Source organism: Sminthopsis crassicaudata, chromosome 1, assembly GCF_048593235.1.
Source record: "Sminthopsis crassicaudata isolate SCR6 chromosome 1, ASM4859323v1, whole genome shotgun sequence".
Lineage (NCBI taxonomy): Eukaryota > Metazoa > Chordata > Mammalia > Dasyuromorphia > Dasyuridae > Sminthopsis > Sminthopsis crassicaudata.
The window spans coordinates 565,343,642-565,359,783 of record NC_133617.1 but is presented as its reverse complement, the minus strand read 5'-3'; the positions used below and the strand labels follow the sequence as shown (position 1 = coordinate 565,359,783).

Here is a 16,142-nt window from a genome sequence, read left to right as displayed (position 1 = left end):
TTGTAAATGTATAACCTATATCAGATTGCTTTGGGAGGGAGAGGGGAAGAAAGGAGAGAAAGAGAGGGAGACAAATTTGGAATTCAAAATTTTATAAGTGTGAATGTTGAAAACTATCTTTACATGTAATTGGAGAAAATGCAAGTGGGAAAAATAACATGGGTTTTAGTCAATAATAGTGAACCCCATTTTTCAAATGAATTGAATTCTGTAAAATCTAGAATGTGCTTTTCTTAGCATTTCCCCCGTAATTTTAAAACCAGATATGTTTGGATTTGCATGTTTTTGAATCATTTGCATTTTATTCATCAAAATGCTGTTTAGTAAGCTATTTGATAGCCAAGAATCCCTAGGATCCTTCTGATAATCTTTTCAAAGCTTTTTCCTTTTCTTGAAATAAAAAAAGATTCTCATTGCTTTTTTTTATTTCCCATTTCCCCTTTCTCTAACTTTACTAGCTCCAGAGAAAAATAAAAAAATCCCACATGGCTTAAACAGACACAAAAGTTAGGAACTCTCTGAAATCTAAAGAAATTCTGCATTTGCAAAACTCAATCATCATCCATAAGCATCATGTGAAATGCAATGATTCTATACTTAGAGCATTTCAAATACATTTTTAAATAAACCTTCACATAAATGATTCTTTTCTGGAAACAGTTATGTATAAGTAAAAAACATATTTTCCCCCTCAAATTAAAATAGTATATTCAAAATGTGTCTAAATTCTATATGTACATATTTAGAGTATGTAATAATGAACAAAATCTTTTCATTTTATATGTAGACAATTTTCAAGGTATATGGTGGTTTTTACCAAAGGAAAAAGGAAATATATAGTATTTTGGAGATAGGAAATTATATGACATGTAGAAACTATTTTCTGGGCTTCCATTTGGGTATTAAAAATATAAAATGGTAGCTAGCCAGAGTTAAAATATATTAAATTGGGCTTCATCTATCACCTACAGGACCATGTTCTCGTTCCTGTTTTTCAAATGACCTAGACTAACTGAAACTCAGCTACTTTCTGTCTGAAATTGGGGCATCTTTATTATCAAGTAGGGGTACAGTTTGTGAAATCAGTAATTTAGAATATTTGGGTGAATTATGAAAGTGAGCTTCTTTTTTTAAAGGAAGCATTACAGTTAATTCTCTTCATCATTTTTGTTATTAATAGTGCTTGACACCCTCAGTGCTGTACCATGCTTTCACATTATTTTCTCTTGCAAGTATTCCTCAGCTTTCAGCTCCTACTGTTCTCCCTGTTCAGTCAGCTAATTAAACACATAAACCTGTGAGGAAACGACTGTTAAATCCATCCAGCTTAAAAAGATGATTTCTCAATAGGCCTGATAGCAAATGTGTTTGAGTGCATGGTTGAAACCTCCTCATGGAAAAATACATTTGCTCATAAGATGCCACTTGATCTCTGTGATTGTCTCAAATTAGACACCAGCATTTGATCATTCACCACAAACATCTGTGGGAGAAAAACTTTGACTTTAATGAATGTTCTAAATAAGGCTTCAACAAATATTGGACCTTTGAAAGATGCGTGAATCAATATGAAGTGGACATTAACCTTGTTCAGATAAACCCTAATAGAAACATATTCTTTTCAAATCATTTTATAGTATAAAAATGCTTTTTCTCCCTTTCTCTCTAGATAATCACTTAGTTTCACATATTAACTTTGTCTTTATCAACTAAGGCATATCAACTATGTATTTCTTGACTATGTGACTTAAGCCAACTTATCTGTTTTCAATTGAAGTAGAATTAGTCTGTAAGGAATATCTATCATCCACTATAAATGTAATCAATTAGTCCTGGTAAATACACTTTAAAATTTTTATTCAGCATGATGAAAATAGCTTTTCATTTCAAGAAATTGTATGATGCAAACAGTAGTAAACTAAATGCTGTTTGACTCATCACTGATAAATAATTGAATAAAGAGAAGGGCTAGGTAAATGGTGTGGAAAAATATACTGCATCACTCTTATCAAAATAATAGTTATTTCAAAAAACAAATGTGGTTTCTTCTTATAAATAGTGCAATTTCTGTTTAACTTTTATTTCAGGGAAAAATGTATGTAATCTACACACACACACACACACACACACACACACACACACACTCCACCACTACTACCACCAACGCCACCACACCCAAAAAGTCAGCCATGTGCCTTATGCATCAGAAGATTTGTCAATATTTTTTCTTTAATTACATTATTTTGGTCAGGCGGTAATATAATTAATACTAAACTTCATTTGTCTATATCAAAGCATAGTTACACATACTGGTGTTTTTTTTTTTGTTGTTGTTGTTTTGTTTTTTTCTGAGGCAATTGGGGTTAAGTGACTTACTCAGGATCACACAGCTAGGAAGTGTTAAGTGTCTGAGGCCTTCTTTGAACTCTGGTCCTCCTGACTTCAGGACTGGTGCTTCTATCCACAATACCAACTAGCTGCCCCTATATTTTTTAAGAATCCAGTTTCTATCAACACATTCTAATTCTTTGCAATATTAATGAAAATAATACAACCAATTATTATTGAGAGTAAAAAGTATATAGCCACAGTGTTTTGCATCCTTTGAACACTATAAGTCTTAAATATTTTTTTTTCCCAAACAGTGCATCTTGTGAAATACATCCAAGTGCTTTTTGGAAAGCTTATGGATTTTAAATTTATAAGGTGGCTTCTTTTCTTAGGGTTACCTAAGAAATTGTTAGGGAATTTCAACTGCTCCTTTAAAGATCCTTTTCTATTTCTAAGGGGTTTTTTTTTGGGGGGGGTTGTTTTAGGATATAGAATAATTATGTGATATCATGTTACCATGAAGAATATGTATTAATCAGATCATTATCAATTAATGTTAGTTGAATTCTCATAGTACTCTCTACATATGGCATGATTACCACCCTCTGAGGCTGTACCAATTTCCTCTAGGAATGAGTATGTATTGATGAAATTATTCTCCATGGATATACATTCTGGTACATTAATAAAGAAATAATGATAACACAGTTGTTTCATAAGAAATTTCTCTGTTTCATAAGAAATTTTATAAGAAATCTCACTGTTAGATAAGTTTTTAACTGTAGATTTAGACTGTTTTTAAATGATCATAAGGTTTTTCTGGTTCTGTTCCTGGGCTTATTACCTAATACAATTTAAGATGAAAGTGTGACCTGATAGAGTCTGATAATAGAAACCCAATGTTCTTAAGTATGCCTTCAGAGATTACTCCATTCAGTTCATCAAGGATTCTGCAGGCTTAACCCTTAATATAGTTGGAAAGGAACTGAATTCCTGAGCAAAAAACTGTGAAAACTGGGTCTTCCCTGTTATATGCCTCTGGTACCAACTATCTGTGACATGAGGCAAATCACTTATTCATCCTGGATCTCAGCTTCCTCATCTGTAGAAGGACTGTGTTAGCTGGATGGCCTCTGAGGTGCCCTGCAACCCTAGACCTATCACCACATGACTTCATATACTATTATTACCAGAGTAGGAGATGGTTTATGGCTCAATGCCAGGAAGTGAGAAGCAAGGCAAGGAGCTAAAAATCTAGCAAATAGTGATGTTTGAGCTTTGAGGCATCTCAAGAAAAAAATTCACTCCAGGTCTCACAATATTGTAAAGAAGCTTTTTGAGCAGAACTCCTCCTGGGAATCAACTTCAGGAACATAATGCACTGTGTGACTCCTGGAGTTAAACTCAACCCACTTCCCCATTATTCTCTCCTGCCTAGTTTCCATTGTAGTTCTAATTCCAAATTACTTACATTTACATTTGTTAATAGAAAACTTCTAATTTTCTAAATTCTCAGTAATTTAGCAACCATTAGACACTACTCAGGTGTGAGTCAATTCCAAAGTCTAGTTATTACTATCATAGAGTCAAAGATAGATAGATAGATAGATAGATAGATAGATAGATAGATAGATAGATAGACAGACAGACAGACAGACAGGCAGACAGGCAGGCCAACAAGCAAGCAGGCAGGTAAGCAGACAGACAGACAGACAGACAGATACATAGGTACATAGACTAATAGGTAGGTAAGTAGACAGACAGATGATGGGTAGATGGAGAGAGAGAGGCAGGTAGATAGGTAGGTAGAAAGATAGACAGATAGATGATAGATGAATGAATAGAAGAATGGATGGATGGATGAATATATAGGTAGATTAGTTGGTTCTTACAGAAATTGAAATGTAAAGTACTACAATAAATTAAATCATATTTGCATTACAAAAAGATATTTTATTTTGAGATATTCATTACATGTTCCCTTAAGAAAATAACATCTCCTAGCATGCTTTATTTATTATATTTCTATTTATTCATGGTTTTCTTTTTTCTTTTTTTTTAGGAAACAGCTTGACATGGTGGAGAGAAGGCTGGACTAGATATCAGGAGTTTATTTAAAGTTTCACGTCTGTTGCCTAGCTACTTTGGTCAAGTCATCTTTTCAAACCTTGATTTTATTATCTGTAAAGTGAGGGAATGGAGCTAGATGAGCTCTAAGATATATACAGCTATAAAATCTTGTCAAGTTTAGACCTAGAAGGGACTTTAAAAATCATTTGATTCCACCCCTTCATTTTATTTTTTATTTTTAACAATGAAATCCTATTTATTGACGTCAATAGCAAAATAGAAATTAGAGAAAATATGCATATGTGTATATAAGAATATATGCCAGACAGAGTGAAGGAGCTATTACATGGGGAGAGAGTAACACAATTCCAAGAAAGAGTTCCAGATCTGTGTTGGAATGACTATGGAAACAATCCAGGTTATATGATTTATTATCAAAATAGAAATAAGAAATGGGTCAATGGACTCTCTACTCATTCCAAAGACTATGGATACAGAATAAAACAAACTCTTATGTATTAAAAACAATCAAATAAGACCTATTTATTAAAAGAAAGCAATTAACAAGCATGCAACCTAAGATAATCCAATTTCTAATTAGAGGAAAGATTAAGGACTTTTAAAGTTGGAAAGAGGAGAGTAAAAGTGCAATTCCCTGCAATCAGAAGAAGTGTCTCATGTTTCCCAAATGTCTGCAAACAATCACAGGAATATGAAAATAATAACTGATTGATCAGTATTCCAATTCTTTATTTTAAAAGGAGGAAGCTGAGAATCATAAAGACAAAATAATATTTTCTAAAATCACATAAAGAGTGAACACTAGAGCCAAGCTTGGTTCCACCTAAGTCTACTGACTTCAAATCCAATGATTAATGACAGTATGTTAGGTGTGCCTGTGGTATTGACATGGGAAAGCACCTTCAGTTAAAGTGTTCTTTGTTGGTTATTTTTTAAAGCAGACTCATAAGAATTAATGATCCATTGAAGCAATTGATGTCCAAAAGGGAAACTTTTTCTTTATCCAGGAGTCTAGTGAACAATTTGATAAAGGAGAAAAAGGCAAAAACACAATTTTAACTCAGCAATTCTGAAGGTTTCTACCTCATAAAACTATGTAAGAGGGAATAGAGGAAAAGGGAATAGAACCAGGCTAATCTTAATTCTGCTGGAAGTTTTAAATGCCTTCTCTCTCTGCCCCAATTGCTTGCTCAGGAACAGAAAGAAAAAGAAAAAACTCCTTCTGCTATATTAATATGGTCTCTAAGGTAACTAGAAAAACAGTCTATTTTCCTTTGAGAATCAACACCACCATAGCTACACGCATAGCAGCTCCTTATGTGAGTGAAAGTGATGAATATTTTGCTGGAATGGAGTCAGGAAAACTTTAATTCAAATTTCATATTTGACCCTTATTAACAGTTTAATGATGCAATGAATAGAAAGTACTGGCCCTAGAGTCAGGAAGAACTGAGTTCAAATCCAGCTTCAGCCACTTACTATCTGTGTGACCTTGTACAAGTCCCTTAATCCATTGCCTCTCCAAAACAACAACGAAGAAATAAAAAGTCTAACCTCAGGCAAGTCTCTATTATTCTCAATTCCTTATCAGTTTGTCAGTAAAATTGGATTAAAAAACTTATCCTACTTAACTCACTGATTTGTTAGGATTTGTTAGCAAATGAAATAAGTTGTGTAAAATACAGTTTTGTGAATCATCAAGAGCTTTTTAAATGCCAACCATCATTAAAAGTCTTATCTATGCTCACATTTTTAGCATATGGTATTTCACATGCTGGACAAATCTAGAAGTCAGGATGAAACCAATTTTTGTATATCGGAAATAATTTTCAAATAGACTGAGAAAGTCAGCCTGAAGTTCATCAAACCAAGGAAGAAAAAGAATAGGAAGCAAATCATGAAGAACTATTGAGAAGAGGAAGAATTAAATCCTAACTCTTCTCCTCTAGTTCCAACATGGTATCCTCTCTCAACTTTCCCTCCTTTCTAAGGCTGGGCATTTCTCAAAAGATTAAAACAACATTAGAGGCCCTTCTAGTTCAAAATATATATTTTGCTCTCTTTTTTCCCTCCAATCCATTTCTGGAATAGATTCTCTGCTACTGTTCTGGAATTAAACACTTCTAAAGAATATTTCTTCATCACAAAATAATAAATTTAGGGCTAGAAGAAACCTTAAAACTTATTGAATCCAGCTCTCTCATTTTACAGATGAGGAAACTGATGATTATTCAGTTGATAAGTTTCTGAGGCAAGATTTGAACTCAGATCTTTCTGACATCAAATCCAGCACTACCCACAAATACCACTTTTCTTTTTTTTGGGGGGGGCAGGTTTAGGTACATCTCCCCAAAGTGAAACTATAACTCTATGAATATGTAGTTGAAATGCTGATGCTCCCCAAGAGAAAGCTACTAATTTTCACACGGCCAGTATGGAACTAGAAAGAGAATTGGATCCATTATTTTGTTTAAAAATAAATTTGGATCATTTATTTATTGGATGAAATATACCACTATTATACCAGCTTCTTAATCTCCACCTTTGGCATCATCATATTTAAAGGGCTTCTATGACTTAGGGGGACTCTCTTGCTTTGACTAATTACCCTCTCTAGAAATTCAAATAGATGAAATTTTGTTGCATGAAATTTTGTCAAAATAAGCCCCAGTAAGTGCTAGGAAGAGTACTAAGTAAGAGCTACAAGAACCTACTGAAGTCCAACAAAAGATTACAAGGAATTCAAATGCCACAAACACTCAAATCCTGTTTTTAGAAATGGAAGGGACCTAATTTAGTCCAGCTCACTTATCTTTCACAAGGTCACATGGTCATTGGTAAACAAGAAGACCTAGTACCAAGTTCTCTTGCTCTTTTTATTTTCTCTCCTTCTACTCTTCCTCTTCTCAATAGTCCATCTAGATTTGCTTCTTGTTCTTTTGCTTCATTGGTTTTAGGCATTTCATACTATCCTGTTCCTCCTCACAATATGACTTTCTCAGTTTCTCTCTCAAAGGTTTGACTCGTTAACCTTCTGTAACCTCTCCCCCATATCTGTGTCTATTAATTAGGGCCTTCTATTACCCCCTAGGGAAAACAAGAAAGGAGAAAAATCTCCCTCACCCTCCCATTTCTCCTCCAACATGCATTGTCCAGTAACAAGGAACTCTTTTGACTCTAGAGAAGACTCAACTAAATAGCCTCACTTATCGCTTTGCATTCCAGATGCAATAAGATCTCATATCCTGATTCCTTTTTAACAAATGATTATGTATAGAAGGTTCTAGAATATTTCTAATTTGTCTTGGGTTCTTTATTTTAATTAAGTAGGTTCCTTCTTCTAGCTCTGGAACAGTCAAAAAGAAGTTAGTCATGAAAAAATACTGAGACAAAAGACCTGAATTCAGGTTCCAGCGCCAGCTTTAGGAGCTATTTATACCTGAGTACAAATTTTAACTTTAATATACTTCTGTTTCCTCATTTGGAAGGGAAGGATAGTAAAGACTAACCTCACAGAGTCAGAGTGGGGAAAGAATTTTATAAATATAAAGTGAACTATCAATGTAATTTATTACTATTATTATTAAATGACTTCATCAGCATGGCAATTTCCTACAATTAGTATATATCAGCACTTCCCTGTAGCATGGAGAATAAAATGCTAGGCAGTATGACTAGAGTCACAACTAGTATGGATGCAGGTCTTTCTGACTTCTGGCCCAAAAATATTTTCACTAGTTCGCATTGTTACACCAAGTAGAATCCATCTTAAATTTAAAAATTTTAAATAAATATTTCAATAATACTCTCTGTTTTCCATTGACAGCCATAACAGTGACTAAAAAAACCAACATCAGATATATGTGTACACATATGAATAAATGTATAAATATATATATATATATATGTTCTTAGGTGGCATATTAGAGATAGCACATACACACATATATGAACATATGTAAATATAAACACCTGTATATACACATAGGATACAAATACATGTTTAAATATGATTTCATGTTTGTTTGTATGTGTAATATACAAATATATATCCAGAAAACAGAGTAGAAGGATTTCAATAAAGATATAAAAAGAGTTCATTCCAAATCACAACTGGTATGACATACTCATATGCGTGCAATTGTATATATATGTGTACATGCATGTATATATGTATATGCATATACATTCATCTGTGTGTATATACCATATGCATTGTATACCTGTACTTAATTGTGTGTATATGTATGAATAAACACATATATGCCCATGTGTGTATCTTCCCACTTATGATTTGGAAGGGTCTATTTCCATCTGTGTAACTATTAAAATCTTCCCACCTGAAAGAGAGACAGAGAAAGAGGGGGGGGGGGATGTATTCATTATATGCATTTATTTAAATAGATATATAGATGTAGTTAGTTGTTTGCCCTCTTCTGTCTCTGAATTTGTGCCCATCATTATCCAGTTTTGGAATGGACTCTTTCCATATCTTTAGTTACTGAAATCATTCTTCTCACTGTTTCCTGGCTGCATTAAAATGAGGAATGCTGTAAGCCTCTGGATGGGCAAAAAGATCTCGTGGTTTTGTTTTTGTGTGTGTGTGTGTGTGTGTGTGTGTGTGTGTGTGAGTTTTTTGGTTTGTTTGTTTTTTTAGTGAGTTTTTGTCTCATACACACGTAACTGTTTTCAGTCTCTGTGTATCTGCTTTTTGTGCTTATAGGTGGAATTTTCACAATGGAACAGACTATGCTGCCATCTTGTAAGATTCAAAAAACCAGAGGAAAAGATATCCAATGAAAGTACAAATAAAGTCCTGCAGAGCAGTCTTCAAGTTATAACATAACAGTGATTGGTGGACCTGAAAGCTAAGACCCTGTTTTCTGGAACACCTCAGAACGCCTCATCCATCAGCAACACCATATTTAGAAGTGAACTTGGTGGGTGTATGTTTGAAGCAACTGCTTTAATTCTGAGCTCTCTTACTCTCAGAATTATGGTGATAGATGGGAGAATGTACTCTGGTTCAGAGGAATGGTTTGTTCTTATGTTCTTGCCAAATCTTCTTGAGAATAGGGAATACACCCCTTTTCATTTATATGCCTGGCATATAGTAAGCATTTATAAATGATTGCCAAATTAAACTGAATCCTCCTTATGTCAGATAACCAATATGAGTTTCATTTATAATGTTCATTTTTGTCTGCAGATGGAATCTAGAAGCTTCACTTCTATGGTAGCAAGATATGGCTCTTTTAAGAAGAAAAATTCAGAAAATGTGCAGATTTTTTTAGGTCATCCTACCCAGCAGCTTTCCACTAGGCTAATCTTGGGATGAGGGGAAAACATAACATTAAAAAAAACTTCCATTACCATTTGTAAATTTCATTATAAACTATATACAAATTTGAACTATCTCTTTGTAGTGAAACATTTTGTTGAATTCTATGTATATTGTTTGGAATGGAGCCCAGTGAACTTAAAGAAAAAGTGCCTAATGTAGCATGGGGATAGGGAAAATATGGCTGAGTACAATCTAATGATAGGAGGCAATGCCAGTTTTATGTCTGATCTCCTAGCTGTAGAAAATGTGGAGAAATGAAGCTGTCACTGTTAGTGGCACAGACTGGTGTCTCTGAGGTTCTCTTTCTCTTAAATCATTTTGGGTTCTCATCTTTTCAGGTACCTGTACTTTTATTAACTTAGGGGCATATTTGAAGAGCTTACTTTTAATTTTGCTTTACACTTTGAACTGGTACTAGTGAATCATGTTGAACAGCCACATTTTACACTGAAAGATGATACCAACTTCAAGAATTCTTTTGTCACTTTGCCAAAAGGCATATAGGTGTTTCCTTTGTGCCAAAGAACAAGATTGTTCTGTTGTTCCAAGTATTCTCTGTACATATCTGAAGAAGAAATGTATATGTAGGAGCTAGATCAAGTTAACTGAATGAGTTCCTACAGAAGATCTCATCCAGATAAGTCCTACTTTTGTGGTGTTTATTGCCAAAGATGCCCTATAGTTTACATTAGATCATTCTAGGTGGTCATCATAAATCATTTTTTTATCCACTGTTCAGATGAACCACGGTGAGAAAAAGTTACCTTAAATTGTATCTCCAACACATCTGAACCCATTATTTCGAATGTTTGCATCCTGTCATTTGACACTGATCTTCTGTTCTTCAAATATCAACTTATAACAAGGTCATAGACTTTTTTTTTAAGCAAGCAACACTTTCACTGCCAATTCCCCCACCCCCAAAAAAAGTTGTTTAACTTTTCCATCTCGTCTTTCCATATCTTTAACATTAAAATACACACATATGCACATATCTCCCAGATAGGAAGCTCCCTCTACCAAAGCAGGTCTGTACCTTCTCTACAATTTTACAGTATAGAGACCCCCTAGAGCAATGAAAATATGAGTGACTTATCCAATGTGATATTAAAATAATAATAATAATAATAATAATAAGGATGACCTGAATCTTCCTCGATTCAAGGACAGCTCTCTGCATATGCCATGCTGCATTTTCCATCAACCAATTAATAAACATTTATTATATGCCTACTGTGTTCCAGGTACTCTGCTAAGGGCTGAGGAAACCAAAAGACAGTACAATTCTCCAACTTACCAAAAAAAAAAAAGTCAGGGGTTAGATAAATTGGAAAGGTCTGTTATTAGTTCACATCAAAAAGAAACTGTTTAACTTTCTCCTTTATGTGACAAATAGCACAGGTAAGTTTTTAGTTTGTTCTTATAGAGAGCTTTACCGGGCAAGGATCTGAGACCAAAGGGGAAGAACTGAGTCTCCCATCTGTTATCTGTTCTGCTTTGACCAAACCAAACCTCAGTTTGTAAAAAGGAAGCTTTTTTTCTAAGAGGAAAATAACTTTAAGCTATGTTCTTCTATGGAATACATTAGATTTTAGCTTGGAAGACTCCCCAAATTACACATGGAAAGCACTCCAATGACTACAACTTTCAGGAACTAGAGAAAAGACAGGGGTGTGGATAATTGGTATTTATCTTTTAATATCACTGTCTTAACATCCATAAAACAACCAAAAGTAACTATCATTTAAAGAAAAAAAAACTTGTAAGTAACATAAAGTCAGAAAGCTATCTGGGTAAATATTAAAAGATTAAGTAAAATACCCAGGATTACATAACTAGATTGGGTCAGAAGCAAGATTTAAACTCACATTTTCTTGACCCTAGAGCTGGCTCTTTATCCATTATACCATACTGGTATTCTTTGCCTTTCTATATAGTCAAAAGTTATTTTGTCTTTTTCTAAATTCTAACCCACAGAAATATTTATCACTTTCCTCTATTCCAATAGAAATTAGTATTCCATGTGAATATTTCTATCTGGTTACATTAGAGTTAGTATACATTTCTAAAACAAAATAATAAGATAAATAATAAAGAAATAAAATGTTTCCATATTTCATCATTATAAGGATCTCCTAGATGAGGAAGCACCTCTACCAAAGCAGGTCTGTACCTTCTCTACAATTTTAAAGTATCGAGACTCCCCAGAACAATGAGAAGACGAGTGACTTATCCAATGTGATAGCAAAAATAAAATAAAATAAAAAAGTTGGCCTGAATCTTCCTTGATGCAAGGACAGCTCTCTACATATTGCCATGCTACGTTTTCCATCAATCAATTAATAAATTCCAGGTACTCTGCTAAGGGCTGAGGAAACCAAAAGACAGTCCATTCCTTCAAGGAGCTTACAATCCAATGAGAGAAGCAACATACAAATAAATATATACAAAGCAAACCATGTACATAGGAAATCATTAACAAAAGTGAAGCACTGAAATTAAGAGGGGATGAGGAAAGCTTTCTATGGAAAATAGGATTTTAGTCGAAACTTAAAGGAAGTCAGGAAGTTCAGTAGTAAGAATGGAAAATACACAGCATTCCAGGTAGGGAGGACAGAAGGAAACAATGTCCAGAACCAAGAGATGAAGTGTCTTGTTTGTAAAACACCAAGAGACCAGGCATGGGATCAAAGACTGTGTGTCACAGAGTAAGGAAGAAGATTGGAAAGACAGGAGGGAGTTAAGAAATGAAGGTCTTTGAGCACCAAGGGGAGCAATTAGAATTTGATCCTGGAAGCAATAAGAAGAGCCATTGGAGTTTATTGAATAGGAAATGGGATGAGAATGGTGATATGATAAGACCTAGGTTGTAAAAAAAAAAAATCCCCTTAGTGTCTGAAGGGGGGGGTGGATTAAAATGGGGAGACTCAAGGAAGGCAGTCTCACCAGATACCTTTTTCAATAAACCAGGTTGTGAAAGATGAGCCCCTGAACTAGAGTTGTGGCAGTTTCAAAGGATAGAATGAAATATATTCAAAAGATGTAACAAAGGTGAAATCAACAACCTCGCCAACAGTTTAGAGATGAGGGTGAGAAATAGTGGGAATCCCCAATTTGGTGTCTTCCTTTATAATAATAAGAAAGTAAATGGGAAATTAGGGGGAAAATTAATTTCATATTGAATAGATTGTTTTAGATGTAATAAGGAAAGAGAAAAAGTGATTTGGATTCCCCAAATGTTCTAATTGTTTACAAATAAAATCCTGCAATGATTTAGGAACTAACAGCTAATTGTTAAATTTTCTGTAAATTTATACACCTTGGAAATTGGCAGATGCTACAAATTAGGACCAGGTTTATTTGTTGATTGTCCAGACCTAAGAAAGTAATGGAGAAAATGTCCATAATACAGATTCAACCTAAAAGTATAGCATGTGTATGTCTTCCCTCCAGAGAGCTAGTGGTTAAATATTTACCATATACTTTGCATGAGTTATTCTTCTTTTCATGTTTCCCAAATTAAAAAACAATCTTCCAACAATGAATTCTTAAATAAATAAGACAGATAAGTGATCATAAAGGATAAAAATAGTATAATTACATGAAATTGAAAATATTTTGCATGAACAAAATTAATTGATTGGAGAATGATAAATTAAATATAATTGATAAGTTATGTATAGATAAGAAATTACATTATTCCAAAAGAAATAAAGGATACAGAAGGAGAAGGGACTATACATGTGAAATTCTGCTTATTATAGCAAAATTTTTGAAGTGTTGATTGTTTTTCTGGACTTTTCTCCTCTTTCTCTTTTTTTTTATATTTTGTTTTAGGTGATAGTTTTCTGAGAGGGGGAAAACAAAAGAATACACTGGAAAATTTAAGTGATATAGCATATCATTCATTTTTTTAGAAATGGTTCTTAACATTTTTTTATTTTGTCTTTAGCTCTAGGCTTATCATTATTGCTAATGTAGAGGTCTTCAAAAGATTAATATTTGAGTGTGGTATGAGCATATGACATTTTTTACAGTTATCTAAACAAAAGTTCTTCTTCATTAATTTGGATTCCTTTTGCATATTCTTCATGTTTTAAATCTGTCTATTTGTTGTTTTTGATCCTTTTTTTCATGCCATTCACATAGTAAATATTTATTAAATCCTTATCCAATTGAACTGAATGGGATTGCAAAGTTGTGCCCATGTTAATTTTATTTAAGTTCTTGTATATAATATATTTGTGGCAAGATATAAATTCATGATGAACTAGACTGAGGATTGGGAGATTTGGTTACAGTTCTATACATTAATGTTAAGAACAATTCTTGAACTCAGTTATGATTCAACCTTGCTGAAGAAAGGGGAAAATTTTTCTTTAATCTTTGTCTAATAATGATTGTTTCTCTTCTGTGAATCCCAATGCTTTTTTAATTCAAAAGTACTATATTTTTCTTTTTTAATAGAGTAATCAAAACCTGGAGCGTTATACATATTTCACACATCATGTCGATGGCAGAACTAGTTCACTTGGTCATATTCTTTGGCCATACTAACTTGTGAGAATCTCATGTGAATCTTCACAAGAAAACTATATTTTTATAATGATGTAAGAGATATTTCTATATTGGGTTTATGTGAGTTTTTTTTCAAGTTTCATATTTTTTTCTGTTTTCCTTCCAAGTTCTGAAAACTGTGTTGGGAACAATCATTACTATTCTAACATCAAATCTATGAGGACTAGAAATCATAGAATCAGAAGGCTAGAAGAAAGTAGGGGATATTACAACTCCATTAGGAATGTGAGAATCCATTGACCTCCTCCATGTATCTATATAACTGTCACAGATAAAGTCATCATTTATACAGTAAATAGTTAGCAGCCAGCAATTTTCAGGCTTTATGAAGTTGTTAGAGGGAGAAACATGGGAACATGGTATGTGTACTATCCCGTGAGTCCTGCAGACTGGTCTTCCTGCCTTCAGTCAATCCCTTCTGCTCTGTATGCTCTTCTTCCCACTGCCAAAATAATCTTCCTAATTAACCACTTTGATCACATCACTCTTCTACTAAAAAATGTATAGTAGTTCCCTAATGACTATCATATAAAACTCCTGATACAACTATTCAAGTCCCATCTCCTGTGTTTCCAATCTATTTTTCTAGTTTTAAATCATACTATCCCCATCCATAGTCTAACCAAGACAGATGATTTTCTGCCTCTTTTTCTGTTCTTTATTCTCCTATCTTCATCCCATCTCCATATCTAGAGTGTACTTTTCTCCCCCATTTCTCTTACTTGATGTTCCTTTCCAGCTTTTTTCAAAACTCAACTTAGTTGTCACTTCTATCAAGTCTTCATTTTTCTGCCTTTCAAATTAAACTGATTCTTCCTTCCCTAAATTTAATAAGATACCTTGCTTTGACTTTTCCTTTGCAGTTTTGTCATTTTCCCCTGCATCAAAGTGCCCTCTCCCCACCCCCCTGCACCAGCTTTGGATTGTAAACTGCTTTACAGTACTATCTATGTCATATCTATCCTTGTATCTCTAGTATCTAAGAATAGTAAATATTTAATAAATCTTTGGTGAATAAATGAATGAATCCTCCATTCTTCAAGGGAATTACATTACAACTGTTGGCATAGCACATACATTTCCAAGATCCATGATTGTTTTAGGTCTGTGTACTACTGCTGCCAATACAGATTATAATCTCTCAGTAACTGAGAAATAAGAGTTACTGCAATTGAAAAGTTCATCAGTCCTGTGGCCAGTCTGGTCTGCTGCTGATCTTTTCCAAACTGAACAGGCTGATTCAGATGACAAAATGAAAACCTGTTCAATTCAAATTCATTCTGTATGGGGCAGCTAGAAGGCATAGGGGATAGCTTACTGGCCCTGGAGTCAGGAGGACCTAAGTTCAAATGTGACTTCTTCACACACTTAAAACTTACTAGCTGGATGACCCAGGGTAAGTCACTTTACCCCAATTACCTCACAAAAACAAAACCAACAAAACCAAATTCTTTCTGGTTTAATAGACAGAAGTTGCCAAGGCTTGTGCCATTTTGGCCAAGCCTTGGAGAAGCTAGGGTCACTCTGCAGCACAGTAAAGCATTCGAGTAGGATTTTAGGGGAGGATGATATATATTACATAGCAATCACTGCCATTTACATTGCTACTTATTTGCTAACTTTTTTTATTCTAATATTTTATTAACTCCCTAAATTGTTTATAGTATGGTAGAAATGACATCAAAGTCATTTTGTGTTACTTCTAATGTGTCAGACACTGTGCGATATGACAAGCACACAAAGAAAGGCAAAAATATGTCTCCTGCCTTCAAGAATTTCACATCCTGATGGGGCAGAA

The 16,142-nt window shown here is 34.0% G+C and overlaps 1 long non-coding RNA gene across 2 annotated transcripts in view; it reads left to right on the top strand.

The window, feature by feature from the left end:
- LOC141550970 (uncharacterized) overlaps positions 1–15,516 on the top strand; it is a 43,881-nt gene extending 28,365 nt beyond the window's left edge. Inside the window, exons 2-4 of one of the 2 annotated variants that reach the window (XR_012484757.1) lie at positions 4,394–5,669; positions 9,146–9,362; positions 9,632–15,516. This is a non-coding gene — a long non-coding RNA (uncharacterized LOC141550970). Of the gene's footprint in view, positions 1–4,393; positions 5,670–9,145 lie in introns of both variants that reach the window. The other variant, XR_012484756.1, reaches the window with a different exon arrangement.
- The last annotated feature ends 626 nt before the right edge of the window (positions 15,517–16,142 follow it).